This window comes from Dendropsophus ebraccatus, chromosome 3 (genome assembly GCF_027789765.1).
Source record: "Dendropsophus ebraccatus isolate aDenEbr1 chromosome 3, aDenEbr1.pat, whole genome shotgun sequence".
NCBI lineage: Eukaryota > Metazoa > Chordata > Amphibia > Anura > Hylidae > Dendropsophus > Dendropsophus ebraccatus.
This window is the reverse complement of record NC_091456.1, coordinates 64426304-64444237: the sequence shown is the minus strand read 5'-3', so window position 1 is coordinate 64444237 and position 17934 is coordinate 64426304. Positions and strand designations below refer to the sequence as shown.

General features: G+C 43.8%; 1 protein-coding gene across 3 annotated transcripts in view; it reads right to left on the bottom strand.

Annotated features, from left to right (window-relative positions):
• RCL1 (RNA terminal phosphate cyclase like 1) overlaps positions 1-17934 on the bottom strand; it is a 58436-nt gene that overhangs the window by 8861 nt on the left and 31641 nt on the right. The gene's annotated exons all lie outside the window — the stretch shown is intronic.

The following is a 17934-nucleotide window of genomic DNA, read 5'->3' as shown; positions in this document are numbered from 1 at the left end:
TGCAGTTTGCCCTGGGGTAACGTTTGTCCCTCAGTGTCCCCCCTGCCATCATCCTCTCCAGCAGCCACAGCCCGCACAGCTCTGGGAGTCGGGTCGTGACATCACCATGTTATCCAGGAAGTGAAGCCTTGATGCAGTAGTAAGTGCAGGGAAAAAAGCACTTTATGTGCACTTTCTATCATAAGTGTATAATGGTGATTTGTATAACTTTTGGGGGCAATACAATACTTTTACAAAATTTTTCACCGGACTTCTCCTTTAAGTCTGTCTAACAAATGAACAGGAATAGAACAGTTTGAACATTTGGTAATATTTTCATATTAAATAAATTGCAGTGCCTTCCTTGTGTGTCCAGCCATCTAGATGGCTTTCTTGGAGTTCTTGCACTTTTCTCAGAACAGAACAAGGGTTGACAAATATCTTGACACTATACCATATGAATATTATAATATAAAGCTAGATTGATAGCTGAGTTGTAATTGGTTGCTATGGGCAACAAAGAATATTTTTACTATAGGACTGCTTGATTAATTTTCCCCTATGTGTGAAAACAAATTAAAAATGAAAAGTGCACCACATCACCAACTCACCCTTAATAGTGCACCCTCTCATCCTTTATAGTGCTGCAACATTTCACATGGCTCAACTCCCAACTGCTGCAAGACATGACATGTATTTACCCCTTAAAGGGAACCTGTCACCCCCCGTGCCGGGGTGACAGGCTCCCGACCCCCCATTAGAGCCCCCATTAGAGCCCCCTATACTCACCTAATCCCGCCGGGTCCCGCTTCTGGAGGTGGTCGGGTGACTGAGATCTCAGCCGCTGCAGCCCGGCGCGCGCGCTGAGAGATGAGTCCAAAGCTCATAGAGAATGACGGAGCGCTGGACTCTCCTGTCATTCTCTATGGGTGTTGGACTCATCTCTCAGCGCGCGCGCCGCGCTGCAGCGGCTGAGATCTCAGTCACCCGACCACCTCCAGAAGCGGGACCCGGCGGGATTAGGTGAGTATAGGGGGCTCTAACGGGGGGTCGGGAGCCTGTCACCCCGGCACGGGGGGTGACAGGTTCCCTTTAAGCCTTTATAGTGCTGTAACAGGTCACATACATCAACCCTCCCCCATTCTTTAGCGCTGCAAAAACAGGTCACATATATTGACCCCCTTTTCCTCTCCTTTGTAGTGCTTCAACAACATGCCATCCCCCAGTCTATTAGGTTAAGTTTACACACCTTAAAAAAATGGCTGTAATTTTAAGGTCCAAATATGGCTAATTTTCAATATAATGATAATTTTCAATGAACTTAATATGAAATAGGACAGCAGTGCACACAGTATAGAGTTATTGATTATGACTGTCTAAAATCAAAGATGGTGAACCTTCGGCCCCCCAGCTGTTGCAAAACTACAATTCCCATCATGCCTGGACAACCAAAGCCAAAGCGAAGGTTCCCCATCTCTGGTCTAAGTAATGAACATGCAAATTATTTATCACTGGCTTTTGCAAAATCCACCTGTTCCCACAGTTTTATTTTCACTTAAAGACACCCCATAATAGTGCCTCCAAATAGTAACAGGGCAGTCTTTGTGCCTCTGATAGTTAGGTCCCTTCTTTATGCAGTTGTCTGTAGTTGGAACCCCTCTTTCTCCCCCCCCCCCCCATCTGTAATTAGGCCCCCGGGGGTGACAATCAGAGGGAAAGAGCAGACATATCAGGGGGAGACAAATTTATTAAATAAATGTATTTGCAAATACATTTACCTTGACGATCCCTACAAGTTTGAACTATATTAGTTAAGAAGAAATTATGCTATTATATAATCATAATGTTGCATAGTACATTGGCACTCTTAGACTTGAGATATGACCAGAAGAAAAAAAATCAGGCCTCTATTCATCTTTGCACTTTTATCCACTGTTTGTCAATGTTTGGGGCACTGCTATAATAAAGTGTTCTTCGTATTAAATCATCATAAACAACTGAAGTGACAAATGCACAGGCTGCATAAAAACTACAAGTTCATTCTGTGTCATGTTACAATCGTTATTTTGTTAGCCAAACACGTCACCTTTCGCTGGTGAAGTAGAGAACACAGTTCTATTTTGGTCTCACAAATTGCCTTGCTTCATTCCACTGTATAGAAATATAATAAAAATGCACTTAGGAAATTTTTAAAAGAAACATCTTGTACTTTTGCTTAAGAGCATGCAGTTACAGACAGAAAAAATGGAATAAGAACAAATCAGTGGCTCATCTTGGCATCTTGTTTTTATAACTATGTAAACATGGAGTACTTTTTAATTCTTACATGTTCCAAACTGAGATCAAGTACCATACAAATATTCAACCTAAATTAAATGTAAATGTTACAATAACCTCTCCAAATGGTTCCCAGGCTCTTCTAAACATCCCTATAAAACAGAAGTTTGGCATCTTTCGTTATTTTACACATCAATATTTTGGCTCAACACAACTAGACATAAGCGAATTTACAGTATTAACAAAGCGAAGAGTGCTGCTTCTCCCCAGGTGCCTGGAAAAGCTGGAGTTTCCCAGGACTGGATGCAGCTTTTACAGGCACCTGGAGAGGAGTGGCACGGAGCTGATAAGCCGACCACCGAGCTAACAAAGTGCTTTGGTTCGTTAATACTGTAAATTCGCTTATTTCTTTCTTTGCTTTCAAAAGTATTTATTGAATTTTTTCATATTAGAAACACAACACCAGCCAATAAACAGGGGCTTCCATATAGTACAATTTTAGCTTAAAATTCATTAGCACAGGTTTCTATAATTAACATAGAGAACAAAGAGTAGGTAAGTAACCAAAATAAGTAAATAATCATTAGAAGTCAGAGATCTGAAGTATTTAGATGTAATTCACGAGGACCATTTTTTTATACACATGGGGTACCCTGTGTAAAACATTTGGAAAGAGTGGTTTCATTATAGAATTGCTGATTCACTTAACAAATTACTTCCTCAATGGCAGGAGCAGTTGGGGATTTCCGCTAGCCTGGCAGCCAGAAAAATATGATGGACTACTGTAGATGTTAAATTGCAAAGGCCGGAGTGAGTTAGGCATGTTAAATAGGGCTTGTAGGATGAAAAGTTTTGTCCAAAAAATCTTGAGATTGGGGCAGGACCACCACATGTGTAACTGCATGGCTTTTTGGGTACACCCACGGCAACACGTTAGAGTAATGTGGAATCATATGTGCCAATCTGCTGAGGGTAAGGTACCATCTTAACTGGATTTTTCTCATTAGCTCTGTATGATTAATACACTTAGAATGTTTTTTTTAGTCTAGGTAAAGGTCTGGCGCCATTGGTCTGTTTTAAAGGTTGCACCCATCTCCTCTTTCCATTTAGATATATGACAATTTATTGTCAGGGTAGATATTAGTCAGTAAATTATAGGCCACCATTAAGCCTTTAGTATGGCCTTTCCATCTTTTTAGAAAGGGACCAGAATAGTGAATTTAGAAAATGTCTAACCTGAAGGTATTGAAAAAAAAAGTGAGTGTATCATATGTAAGGGATTAGGTAGCAGGAAAGGGTCTCCTGGGGTAGACAGGCACTCTGGCAGGGACACATGCAGGAGTCAGTCCACACCAAGGTTTGGTTTATCTGACCGCAGCCAGTTTTATTTCTCAGGTTGTAGCAAAACAAAATAAAACAGCAAAATAAAAGCCTATGCCTGTCCGGCTCTAACTAAACATAAATGCTCCTGGCTAACTCAGTGCAGGCCTAGTACCTGGCACCAACAAAACACAATATAGCACAGTCCATACAACCTGATGCAATTTTAGTGCAGGGCTCTTTCAGACACTTGGCCTTATCTCTTTTCCCCAGGGAGAGAGAGAGAGACATCTGAGCACCTAGTAGACTTTTATAAGGCCATCACACCTGAGTCCTGATTACTCTGCCTCAGAACTCTAAAACCCAGACTGTCTAGCTGTGGCCTGGACATCAGCACCCATTACCAGGCTTTACACCAGACCTACTGCATACATTCTGATAAAACTTGGGGAAATATAGACTCCATCCACAACTTCTCCACATTGTCTGTAGTGATGTCACGATACCAGAATTTTGAGTTCGATACCGATACCAACTTTTTTTTTCCAATGCTCGATACCAATTCGATACTTAAAAAATTATATTTAAGAAAAAAAACAAAAAACAAAAACATAAGAATAGAAATGACACCCTCCCCCAGGTTCAGGTCAGTACGAACCAATTTATGTTCCCTAATTTTATTACTTTAAAAATAAAGTCCCCATTATTTAAAATAAATAAAAACTTGCCCAACTCTGACTCACTTTTTTTATCTCTCCGCCTGTCTGGCTGGGGGGTGAGGGGCATTTTTTGCGCTGTGATCTGTAGTTTTATTTAGTACCATCTTTTTATGGGGTACTGAATTGGGTGGTTTCTGCACTTGATGGGGGTTGGAGTCATGTAACACTTTAACAATCAGAGGGTGATGGGGGTTGTAGCCATATAACACACACCAGCCAGCAGGGGGGATGATGGGGGTTGTAGCCATATAACACACACCAGCCAGCAGGGGGGATGATGGGGGTTGTAGCCATATAACACACACCAGCCAGCAGGGGGGATGATGGGGGTTGTAGCCATATAACACACCAGCCAGCAGGGGGGATGATGGGGGTTGTAGCCATATAACACACACCAGCCAGCAGGGGGGGATGATGGGGGTTGTAGCCATATAACACACACCAGCCAGGAGGGGGGATGATGGGGGTTGTAGCCATATAACACACACCAGCCAGCAGGGGGGATGATGGGGGTTGTAGCCATATAACACACACCAGCCAGCAGGGGGGGATGATGGGGGTTGTAGCCATATAACACACACCAGTCAGCAGGGGGGATGATGGGGGTTGTAGCCATATAACACACACCAGCCAGCAGGGGGGATGATGGGGGTTGTAGCTATATAACACACCAGCCAGCAGGGGGGATGATGGGGGCTGTAGCCATATAACACACACCAGCCAGCAGGGGGGGATGATGGGGGCTGTAGTTTTACTATTACTGGTGTCAGGGCATGCTTACCGGTGACCTGGATTTGTCTGTGATCTGCAGGTTACAGCCCCCCTCCCCCTCCCAGTCAGAGTCAGGCCGACTGTAAACCCCCCACATTGTGTCTGCTCCGGAGTCTCCTGCCGGCCCCGGCCTCCCGCCTCCTCACACTCCTGCCGCCCCCACCACCTCATAGTCCGGTGCAGATGTAGTGGCTGCATCTCCTGCCGACCCCTGCTCCAGCCTTCTCCTCTCCCGGACACTGCTCTTCCTCTCCAGCCCGTGACCCTGCTTTGCCCGCAGTCATTAGCAGCGGGGGTCTGCTACACACAGTAGCCGACCCCCGCTGTATATGGAGCGGGCTCAGGAGGGGGGTAATGCCGCTGTCAGTGTGAAAGCGGCATCTATATAGTTACATAGCCGGCACTAGCAATAGCTATGTGCCGGCTATTTGAATTTGGCGCCGACGGGGGAAGAGGGTGCGCGCTGAGGAGGTGACAGGTGGGAGCAGGGGGCGGCACACAGAGAACACGGCCGGCGCTCATATAGCTGCCGGCCGTGTTCTCTGCGCTATACTTTATGTTAAACTGCATAATAGCGCAGTTTAACAAAGTTTCAATACCAGGAAATCCTGGTATCGAACTGTTTTTCGGCCCGGAATATCGATAGTAGTATCGATATTTCGGTGCATCGTGCAACACTAATTGTCTGTTACATTCCCCCCCCCCACACCTGTTTCAGTCTGGTGGCTGGAACACAACTGGTTATAAAACAGTGAACACGAGAAAGAACATCTGCATTTCACATTTTAGCTCCAGGTCTGTGTTTTACAGTAAACCTATATTCCTGTAGGGCTAAGAACCATCTTGTTACCCTCCTATTTTTCTCTTTATTTTCACACATCCACTTAAGCGGGGCATGATCTGTGACCAATTCAAGTGCCAACCAATAAGATAATATCGGAGCACCTCTAGTGCCCATTTAAAAGCAAGGCACTCTCTAAACAATTGCATTTTTTTTTCATGGTCAGTTTCCTACTTAAGTATAGTACGGGATATTCTTCACCATTTTGCACCTGTAAAAGTACCGCCCCAAGACCAACATTAGATGCGTCTGTTTGTAAAATAAATTCTTTTTTAAAGTCTGGCGTGATCAGCACAGGCTGAGCGCACAAAATATTTTTAAGAGTTAGAAATGACTGTTCAGCCTTTGGTGTCCACTTAATCATGACTGAGTCTTTCCCTTTGGTCAAGTCTGTCAAAGGGGCTGCAAGGGAGGCAAAATTAGGAATAAACCGCCTATAGTAGCCGGTGATCCCTAAAAAAGCACGAACTTGCTTCTTGTTTGCTGGATGAGGCCAGCTTTGGATGGCTTTAATTTTATTAATTTGGGGTTTTACCAGACCCCGACCGATTGTGTACCCCAGGTACTTGGCATCTTCCAACCCAATTGCACATTTTTTTGGATTTGCAGTAAATCCTGCCTCGGTCAGAGTCAATTACAGCCTGTACTCTGGGCAAATGGCTTTCCCAGTCTGAACTTTGGATGATTATGTCATCAAGGTATGCTGCTGCATACCGCTGGTGGGGTCTTAACGCTTGATCCATCACTCTTTGAAAGGTTGCTGGGGCACCATGTAAACCAAATGGTAAAACAACATAGTGGAACAACCCTTCAGGAGTGGCAAATGCAGTTTTTTCCTTGGCTTCATCAGTAAGTGGTATCTGCCAGTACCCTTTAGTTAAATCTAGGGTTGTAATGTATCGGGCACCTCCTAACCTGTCAATAAGCTCATCAACCCGTGGCATGGGGTATGGCATCAAATTTAGAAATGGTGTTGAGCCTACGGAAATCGTTACAGAACCTCCAGCTACCATCTGGCTTTGGAATCAGCACTATTGGACTGGACCATTGACTATGGGATTCCTCAATAACACCAAGGGCTAAAAAATTTTTAACCTCTTCAGAGACTACCTCTCTCCTGGCCTCTGGTATTCTGTATGGTCGTAGCTTAACTACTTTACCTGGTTCAGTAATTATGTCGTGTTTAATAAGGGAGGTACGGCCAGGAAGTTCAGAGAAAAAGTCCTTATTTTTTATTAGGAAACCCTGCACTTCTAACTTTTGGGTATTGGCCAGAGATTCTGGTACTGTTACCTCTGGTAACAAAGACATATTGAAGCCAACCTGCTTTGTTGGATAGGAGGTCTCTACAACAAGACAATGTCTGTCTTTCCAGGGTTTTAGGAGATTAACATGATACACTTGTTCAGGCTTCCTTTTCCCTGGCTGACGAATCTTGTAATTTACGTCACTTACTTTTTCTACCACCTCATAAGGACCTTACCACTTTGCCAGGAACTTGCTTTCAACAGCTGGTATAAGAACTAGAACCCTGTCACCTGGTGTAAAAGTGCGTACCCGGGCATTGCGGTTATATACCCTTTGTTGCGCCTCCTGGGCCTGGGTCATATGCTCTTTTACAATAGGCATTACTGCTGCGATACGATCTTGCATTTGTGAAATGTGTTCTATAACACTTCTATAGGGGGTAGCTTCACCTTCCCAAGTTTCTTTTGCTATATCAAGAAGCCCTCTGGGGTGGCGACCATACAGCAATTCAAAAGAAGAATACCCTGTGGATGACTGAGGGACCTCACAGACTGCAAACATAAGGTAGGGGAGAAGAAAGTCCCAGTTTCCATCTTTATCCACCACCTTTTTTAGCATGGCTTTTAATGTTTTATTAAATCTTTCTACCAACCCATCAGTCTGTGGGTGGTAGACAGATGTACGCAGCTGTTTAACCTTAAACATCTTACACAATTCCTTCATGACTCTTGACATAAAGGGGGTACCTTGGTCTGTAAGGATCTCTTTTGGTATTCCTACTCGACTAAATACATGTACTAATTCTTTAGCTATATTCTTGGATGAGGTATTCCGTAAGGGTATAGCTTCAGGATAGCGAGTAGCGTAATCCAATATGACCAATATGTGCTGATGACCCCTAGCAGATTTCACAATAGGCCCCACCAGGTCCATTGCTATTCGCTCAAATGGCACTTCAATAATGGGTAGTGGTACCAGGGGACTACGATAATGTGCCATAGGAGCTGAAAGCTGGCATTCAGGACAAGAATCACAATAATTTTTCACATCTCTGTGTATCCCGGGCCAAAATAATCTTTGTAGGATTCTATCAGTAGTCTTTTCAATTCCCAAATGTCCCCCATAATGTGACCATGGGCAAGATCTAGTACCATTCTTCTATATGCTTTAGGGACCACTAACTGTTCCACCAGATCTTCTCCCTTTTTCACTACTTGATACAACAAATCATTTTTTAAAGCCATATGGGGAAAAGATAAACTAGTTCCTTGCTCAACCAGTGACCCATCAATAACCTTCACATTTTCCCTGGCTCTAGTTAAGGTCAGATCTTTTTATTGCTCAGCCCCAAACTGGTCCCTCCTCATATCCAAGTCAGGCATGTCATTTGTCGTCAGGTCTCCCCTATCTGTAGAAGCCCCATCATTAGAACTAGTTTCCTCTGCTTCCCCAAGCATGACAGAAAAAGGAAAGGTTTTGGGGTTACCTAGAGTTATGCTCACAGACTTATGACATACAGACATATTAGATGAAACTCTATTTTCCCACAGCTCCCAGAACTGTGGGAAATCCCGCCCCACAATGACATCGTGCATCGGCATTGGCACTAACCCAACCTTAAATTTAACGGGACCACACTGGGTATGTATATCAACCATTGCAGTCGGGTAACTATGGGTATCCCCATGTATGCAAATGACATCAATGGTTCCAACCTGACTTTTCCTTGGGTTTAACAAATCAGATTTTATGAGAGTGACCAGACTACCTGAATCTAGTAATGCATTTACACTTTTACCTTCTACTGTAATCATGCACATTTGTTTATCACTATCCCCACCAGGCGATGCAGCACATGCTAGCCTAGCATAAAGTGATAAACGGCGGTAGCATCACATTGCATAGGTTTATAAGACATAGGGCAATTAGCAACAACATGTCCTGGCATATCACATCTAAAGCATCTTATAAAGTCTTTATTGAGTCTCTTAGATGTCACCGACCTTCCTGACACAGCTTGCCAGGCTTCAGGTCCCTGACTTTCAGTCTCTCCATGTCTAGGCACCATTCTATCAGCTCTGCCAGTTCCCTTTACCCTCAGAACAGTCTTACCAGATAGGCCTGGAGTTCTCCGCTGCGGGGCTAGGGGGCGCTGTGGCAGACTCATCAGTTCCTCAGCTGCAGTGTACCTCTCGACCATCTCCACCAGCTGATCAGCACTTTTGGGATCCCCATGGCTTACCCACTTCCGTAAGGTGACTGGCAGGGACCGCAAATATTGGTCCATTTTAATCTGTTCCACCATTTGTGGGCCTGTCAGGATATCTGGCTGCAACCACTTCTTGGTAAGATTGATGAGGTCATGTATTTGAGAGCGGGGAGGTTTGTCCATATGGTACACCCAGTTATGCACACGCTGGGCACGGACAACCGTGTTAAGATTTCTCTTATTAATTTGTCATAGTTCATGGCATCCTGATTATCAAGGTCAAAGTATGCCTTTTGTGGTTCACCTGAAAGGAAAGGTGCCAACAGTCCTGCCCACTGGTCTTTTGGCCAACCTTCTCGCTCGGCAGTTCTTTCAAAGGTTGCTAGGTAGGCTTCCACATCATCAGTTGCTGTCATCTTTTGCAAAAAATGACTAGCCCTTATGGAGGTAGGACTGGCATCTGTTACACCTGCGGACCTTCCAGCGACACTGGATAGTTGCTGCACAACTTGTTTTAAAGCATCCCGGTCTTGCCTTTGCTCCTCCTGTGCAAGCTCCAGCTGTGCAGTCAGTCTGCGGTTAGTCTCCTCTAGAGCCACCTTTTGCACTCTAGTAGCCTCCGCTTGCACTTTGGTAGCCTCCTGTTGCTCTGCAACAGCATGTAACAAAGCCTTGATCATGTCCTCCATCTTATATGTGCAGGTTTATAGTCCTTTATCAGAACCACAAAAAGAACACTGGCCCTTTAAATTTTACACAGTGGTCTCTTCTGCCAGATTTTTGTGCCTAAAGCCTCCTCCACCAATTGTAAGGGATTAGGTAGCAGGAAAGGGTCTTCTGGGGTAGACAGGCACTCTGGCAGGGACACATGCAGGAGTCAGTCCACACGAAGGTTTGGTTTAACTGACCACAGCCAGTTTTATTTCTCAGGTTGTAGCAAAACAAAATAAAACAGCAAAATAAAAGCCTATGCCTGTCCGGCTCTAACTAAACATAAATGCTCCTGGCTAACTCCGTGCAGGCCTAGTACCTGGCACCAACAAAACACAATATAGCACAGTCCATACAACCTGATGCAGTGTTAGTGCAGGGCTCTTTCAGACACTTGGCCTTAGCTCTTTTGCCCAGGGAGAGAGAGAGACATCTGAGCACCTAGTAGACTTTTATAAGGCCATCACACCTGAGTCCTGATTACTCTGCCTGAGAACTCTAAGGGTATATTCACACGAACGGTCTCGCTGCGAGAATCTCGCTGCGAGACCGGCAGGTCTTGGCAGTTCCCACAAACTATATACTCGCTGCGGTCTGAACGACCGCAGAGAGTATGTAATTATACCGCCCTTAACCCCTTTTGCTCCCGGCCGGCTCCCCCGCTGTAAGCATACATTACCTGTCCTCGCTGCACGGGTCCGGCGTCCTGCTCTCCCGTCCGGCCAATCAGTGGCTGCGGCTGGGCAACACACTAATTGGCCGGGCGGAAGAGCAGGACGCCGGACCCGTGCAGCGAGGACAGGTAATGTATGCTTACAGCGGGGGAGCCAGCCGGGAGCAGAAGGGATTAAGGGCGGCAGAATTACATACTCACTGCGGTCGTTCAGACCGCAGCGAGTATATAGTTTGTGGGAACTGCCAGGACCTGCCGGTCTCGCAGCAAGAATCTCGCTGCGAGACCGTTCGTGTGAATATACCCTAAAACCCAGACTGTCTAGCTGTGGCCTGGACATCAGCACCCATTACCAGGCTTTACACCAGACCTACTGCATACATTCTGATAAAACTTGGGGAAATATATACTCCATCCACAACTTCTCCACATTGTCTGTTACACATAACTCAGAATTGGATAGTAAATCAGAGAACTGCTTTATGGTATCTGAATCATATAGATCCTGTAAGGTCTGACATTTCGTGCAGATCCAGGTCTATTGTAGGAAACAACAGGTTGAAGAAAGGAAAGTGGCATTTCTTTTTTTCAAATATACACCTTTTGGGGGAGATTTATGAAAGGGTGTAAATATGCACCTGGTGCAAACTGCCCACAGCAACCAATCACAGCTCAGCTTTCTGCTCTGGTAAAATATAAAAGGAGCTTTGATTGGTTGCTGTGGGCAGTTTGCACCCTTTCATAAATCTCCCCCATTGTCTTTCCATGACATACTCCGTCACAATACTAATAAATATTTTAGGAATTGTAAGGGTAAAGTGGGTAGCTCCAATCTAAGGTAAGAGGCTATTAGAACATATTTACAAATATTCGCTTATTTCTTAACGCAACTATTGTCTGCAGTTTGGATGGGGTTTTACAGCTCCGTTCCATTAAGTGAATGGAGCTTAACCCCTTTCCGCCGTATCACGTACCCGTAAGTCCTGGGGCGGGTAGAGGGTTTCAAAGAGGGGTCACACCACAGTGCCAAAATAAAACATTGCTGATTTTTGGTCACACCAAGGGATGAGCGAACCGTCAGACTTTTGGTCCGACGGCATCTTCGCTCAATTACTATGCCTGCAATCCCAGGTGCATAGTTGCGATCCTGGGAATCTGCGGGCAGGATCTTCCAGGGAATTCAAGATACATTCCCTGGATTTCCAGGGAATGTATCTTGAATTCCCTGGAAGATCCCGGCCGCAGATTCCCGGGTGCGCAACTATGCACACGGGATCGCAGGCATCGCACTGCAGTGAGCGTCTTTCGGGCCGAAAGTTCCGCTCATCTTTAGTCACACCCCCTTGGGTTGCTGCACATTACCGCAAACCACATGTACATGCATGTGAATGACAAATTTTCACCACGCAAAATCGCACGATGAAAGTTTAAGGGTACAAACCCACTTGACATATTTGCTGCGTGAATCAGTCTTAAAAATAAGCAGGCAAAACGCAGGTTGGCTTTAAAAGATTGTTCTGCGTTAAAATACGCAATTGCGTATTTTTGAAGCGTGAAGCTTGTTGTTAGCAAAGCATCAGTTGTTAACAACCTGTGCGAAAAACGCATGTAGCTTCATGCTTCAAAAATACGCAATTGCGTATTTTAACGCAGAACAATTGTATAAAGCCAACGTGCGTTTTGCCTGCTTATTTTTAAGACTGATTCACGCAGCAAATACGTCAAGTGGGTTTGTACCCTTAAAGAGAACCAATCATTGTGATTCCCAGAATCATAGTATAGAGCTACTGTGTAAGAAGAAAAAGTAGTTTTATTCTGCCATGCCAGGCTGATCGGAATCCCCGCAGTGTGACTGGGGCGGTTTTCCCTGACTGACGGAAGTCTAATACTTATCTACGTGCGGTCCGATCAACAATCTGGCTGGCTCAGGGAGACCCTGTGGGAAGATCGCCGATAATACCAATCAATGCTATGCAATGGCATAGCATTAAACAGTATATGCAATTTAATGGTTGAATGTAATGGTCCCCTAGGGGACTTAAAGTGTGTAAAAAATAAAGTTGAAATCACCCCCTTTCCTATTTTAAAAATAAAACGCATAAAAATAAATTAAACATATTAGATATCAATAGACACAAGACTTGCTTGTCTAATTCCCCGAAGTTTGCAAAGAGATGGAGAAATTGGTAATAACGATGTTATATTACACATTTCCCTTTGTCCCTCGCCATTGTAGGACTTTTTCTGGGTGTGCTTTTTTTTTTTTTTAATTTCCCTTCTGCTTTCTCCTCTCCGAGGGTGGGTGTCTACGGGGATAGATAATAAGGAATTGGAGGGGTATGGAATTGGAGGGCCTTATTATGTAAAAATGTATTCATGATTGTCAAAACAATGCTGACTCCCTCTCCCCCTGGTTTTATTGTTCTGAATTGTGTAAATGCTATTTGGTAATTTTTTTCTTTTTCGCTCTTTTTTTGTAATGGAAAAAATTAAAGAAATAAAGGAATAAAAAAAAAACATATTAGATATCATAGCATGCGTAATTGTCCAATCTAGTAAACTTTAACAAAATTATTCCTGTACGGTGAAAGGAGGAAAGAAAAATAAAGGCAAAGATTGCAGATTTGCAGGTGTCTTTTTTTGGTCACATTATCTGTGAGAAAAAATAGTTAATAAAAAAGGGATCAAAAATCCCCATCTACGCAAATATGATTAATAAAAACTAGGAGATTGTGGAGCAAAAAATTACACCCAACCAGTCCTGTAGGTCGACAAAAAGCGCTATGGTTCTTAGGTGAGTCAGCATGTGATACAGACAAACGACCCAGTTCATGAAATAGAAGCCTATTACAAACAGACTTCGATTATGTATGGGAATTAAAAGGGTTAACTCTTTCCTAGAGGTGCCTTTACACAGAGACAGATTTTTGAAGCCAAAGCCAGGAATGGATTTGAAAAGAGGAAAAATCTCAATCTTTCCTTTTTCAACCTGTTCTCTGTTCCTGCCTTTTGCTTCAAAAATTTGTCAGATAAATCTCTATGTGTAAAGGTACCCTTACTGTAGTACCCCTTGTCTTTCTCTTCTTTTTTGGACTTTTCAGGCCATTTTTAATTTTTTACCTCCTTGTCTTCTAAAAAAAATCCTTACTGCCTGGTCCACTCTGGCCCCCTCCCTCCCTTCTGAGACAGAGGACATATGATCTCAGCCTCTTTTGTGGGCCAGGCTGTAACAGGTCTTATATAACGGATTTGCAGTTATCAGTGATCACCCAGCCAAAGCAGAACGAGCCAGTGGGTAGGTACCAGGCATTTGGCTCCTAGGTGCAATGCATGTTGGGAGATGTAGTTTTCCATCCAGAGGGCATGATGGGAAACCGGGATGATTTGTAAGGACGCATTCACACATCTGTAAAATACTATCTGTGCATGGTGTACAGTAGCGCAAACTTTTCTACAGTTTTGGAGAACCCAGCATCATAATGAATGCCAAGAGCTCCACTGTAGAGTCCTAGAAGCAGTGTAGAGAAGGTATCAAAAACTCGGTGGGGGGTGGCAAGTGCACCTATATGCTTTTTGTGCATTTCTTTTTTGTTAAGGATCATTGGAATACCTCCTTAACATCAAGTGACATCAGCAAATGGTGACCAGTCCCTGCAGCCAGTAGAAGGAATCCAACAGCATCCAGATAACGTAATTTTCAAAGCTTTATTGCCCTATAACCACTCGCCTGGGCCAGAGCTCAGTGCAATTGGTGTGTCATTACAGATCTCCTCCGTCGCTTGTGAGAGGAGTTCAAAGCCAGTAGAGAACAACAGCCTTGCCGCAAAGTACAGTCCAACACACACACAACCCTAATAGTCACCCCTGTTACTGTAGCCAATATTCCCAGTCTCCCCTATCCCCCATTACTACCATATATCCACATACAGAAATGGCTGACTATAATCATCCTTGTCTCTTTGCTGGACCCGAACATTGGCCATTCATGTACCCGATTTTCAGTGCCAGTAGTGTATTATAATAGGACCATTTTGGGCACTAGCCTGGGGCCCTGAGCTCCTGGAGAATCCATGGCCACCCAAACAGACTTATACTTTTAGTAATGTACTGTCTCCAAGATACAGTTCTGCCATGATTTGCAGATTGCAGTTTTACATTTTTTTTTTGCACAAATTAAGGAAAAGCCAGAAGCCTGGAGACAATTCAGTAACATTAGAGAAAGGACCTTAACATGTAACTATGATGTCACCACAGGTCCTGTACAGTCTGCACTATGTAGGAGGAACACTAAAGCTACAGGTATATGGAAAAAGAACAGGCAGGGCAACCAGTGAAGAGCTGGCTAGAGGGTAACCACTCTGGGGTTGGGGCAGGGGGATACAAGGTGACTAGTTAGAGGTGAGGGTAGGGACACAAGAGAGTAGGGTCATGGGAGCAGTGTGTGTGTGAGGAAAGGAAGTATTTTGGTGTAATTTGGGGTCTGGAGTAATGTTGTGAATTGAATTTGGGGGGGGTAGTTTATTATTTTATACTTTAACCCCTTGACGACATGCATTTCCAGCTTGTGCCATAGAATAACATTACACTGGGGCTAACACTGGTGATGGATCAGGAAGTTCCGCCTCCTACTTCACAGATACAAACAGTGAGGTGCTGAGACAATGACACCTTTGTTAAGGTATTTAGGCACCAAATTCAAAATAAAAGCAATTTAGAAGCTGAAAAGTGAGCACATTGCTGCCTGATAAACATTTTTCATAAAACTTTACAGGTACATGATAAATATGACATTATCTATTCCATACTATGCACACCATGCTAGTGCTGGCTTAGTGAACAGCCCAAGGCTTATTGTAAAGTTAATCCACCCTTGGTCGGTTCTGTTACTGTATGTGAAATATGCCACCAACCTGGACTGGGCTTGCGGAAGGGGTCCCTCCAGATGGTGGTGCGACCAATTTAGTTCAGTAAGAAACCGCCACTAAACTTGTTCCCTATGAATGAGCTAATGGTCCTCAAGTGATACCCCACTATAACATTTTAATCCCTAAACATGTACAGCACGTTTTGAATTTTAGTGGCTTTTTTTACTGAACATAATCGGTCACGTTCATTTACAACAGTACAAGTTTCTCAGCTCAACCCCATAATGCTGGTCTCTCCTGCACCATCAGAGTCTCAGAAAGGAGCACGTGGAGAATACTCGGGCCATATCCCGGCAAAATAATGTGGGGAAAAAATGGAAATGGATCCCACAGCTCTGGTAAAATGTAGAAATTTTATTGAAACATAAATAAAAAAAAATAAAGTGATAAAAATCACACCATTTTTAACACATTTCATGTTTTTTTTTATTTATGTTTCAATAAATTTTCTACATTTTACCTGAGCTGTGGGATCCATTTCCATTTTTTTCCACATAATCGGTCACGCTACCATCTGAAGAGTCCCCTTCTGAAAGCCTGTTCCAGGCTGGCGATATCTTTCTCTGCATGCATAGCCAATCAGCTAGAGCCCAGGGAACCCTAGGCCCCGCCTCCTTAATCAGTGTCTTAATAAAGTTTAAAAAAAATAAAAAATAAACAGTCAACAAACATTTGTTCTAAATAGTTTTGATAACTATCAAGTGGTGCCACCAGCGGGGTTGATGGGCAGGGGTGACAGATTAGTTTTAAAACAAGACACACACATTACAGGTGTAGACAGAGCAGGGAACTAGGCATGGGGACAGAGACTGGGCCATAACTAGTCACAGCTGTCCGCCTGTCAGCGTGCTCTGCAGGGATGATTAACAGATTGGCAGGGTGCTGTTCAGCGCAGTGAACGGTGTTGGTGTCCAGTCATGGTATAACTGTAGCTCAGCTCATTCAAGTGAATAGGAGCTAAGCTAAAGTTACAGGTCACTAAAGCACTCTTCTTTATGAATAACAAAAAAAAAAATGAATTAAAACAAAGAAGCAAAAAAACAGCTACTTTCTTGCAAAAACAGCACACCTTTTACCAGGATGTACGTGATATTACAATTCAGCTAAATTCACTTCACTGGAGGATAAGAGTGGTGTTGTTTCTGGCAGAAAGCGGCCATAGTTGTTGTAACCCCTTTAAGACCATATTACTTTAGAACTTTTTATGAAAATAAATCATAGAACAATTCCTTTGAAGAAAACATCTTATATAAGGTCACCAGCCCTGCCCAGATGTTATTAGGCCTTCACAAACAAAGTTTACCTGTCACGAAGTAAACCGATCATCTTTCAGCACCACTCTGGGTCAGTTCTGTGCATGAGCCTAATTGGATCAAAAAATTCATTCCGGCTGGAGAATTAATTTCATGCTGATTGGGTTACTTAGCACTTCCAAAGATCCACCACTGAAAAAGGACTGGCTGCTGCTACACTCTCAGCAACAGAGTTGTTTAGCTGACACTTCTGGCCCTGTCTCTGTACTGACAGGTCACTCAGCCAATCACTGGCCTTGGGTCTGTCCCTCCTGGCCTGTCACTGAAGAGAAAAGGCTGCGGGACATAGGGGGAGAGTTATTATTTTCAATTTGAAAGCAAGGCTGCAAGGACACCGTTAATGTCCATGCAGCCCTTACTACACGATTGTAGAGACGGGTAATAGGCTCGACAAGCAGATCTGCAATTGTTTACACTACTCATGGGGCCATGTAACATGGCAAACTGACTACAGACAATATCTAGGTAAAAAATGCTTACCCACCAAAATGAACATTAGGATGTATAGAGAGCTCTAACCCCTTGATTTGTGTTACTGTGGTTCAGATTGGTGTTACTGAAATTCTGATTTAATGGCCCTTTAATCCTACATAAAAAAAAATATGAGCAGTGCCATAGTGGCTGAAAACCTCAACAGAGTGTAACCTTACCAATGTAATCCAACAAGACAGACAAAAAGTGATAGCACTGCCTGGCTCTCCACTAGATGGCACTCTATCTCAGGCTGGTTCCGGTATGTGGTGGTGCTCAATCTGAAATAAACATGCTGTATGAACAATGAATAAAAGGATAAAAGGGGACACTCACCAGCAGTGTATTCAGACCATCCGCCTTTTATTGCTGTGCGCAGGGGGAGCGGGGGAGACTAGGTAAAAGCCAGATGGTCTGAATACACTGCTGGTGAGTGCCCCCTTTTATGCTTTATTCATTGTTCTTACGAATATAATA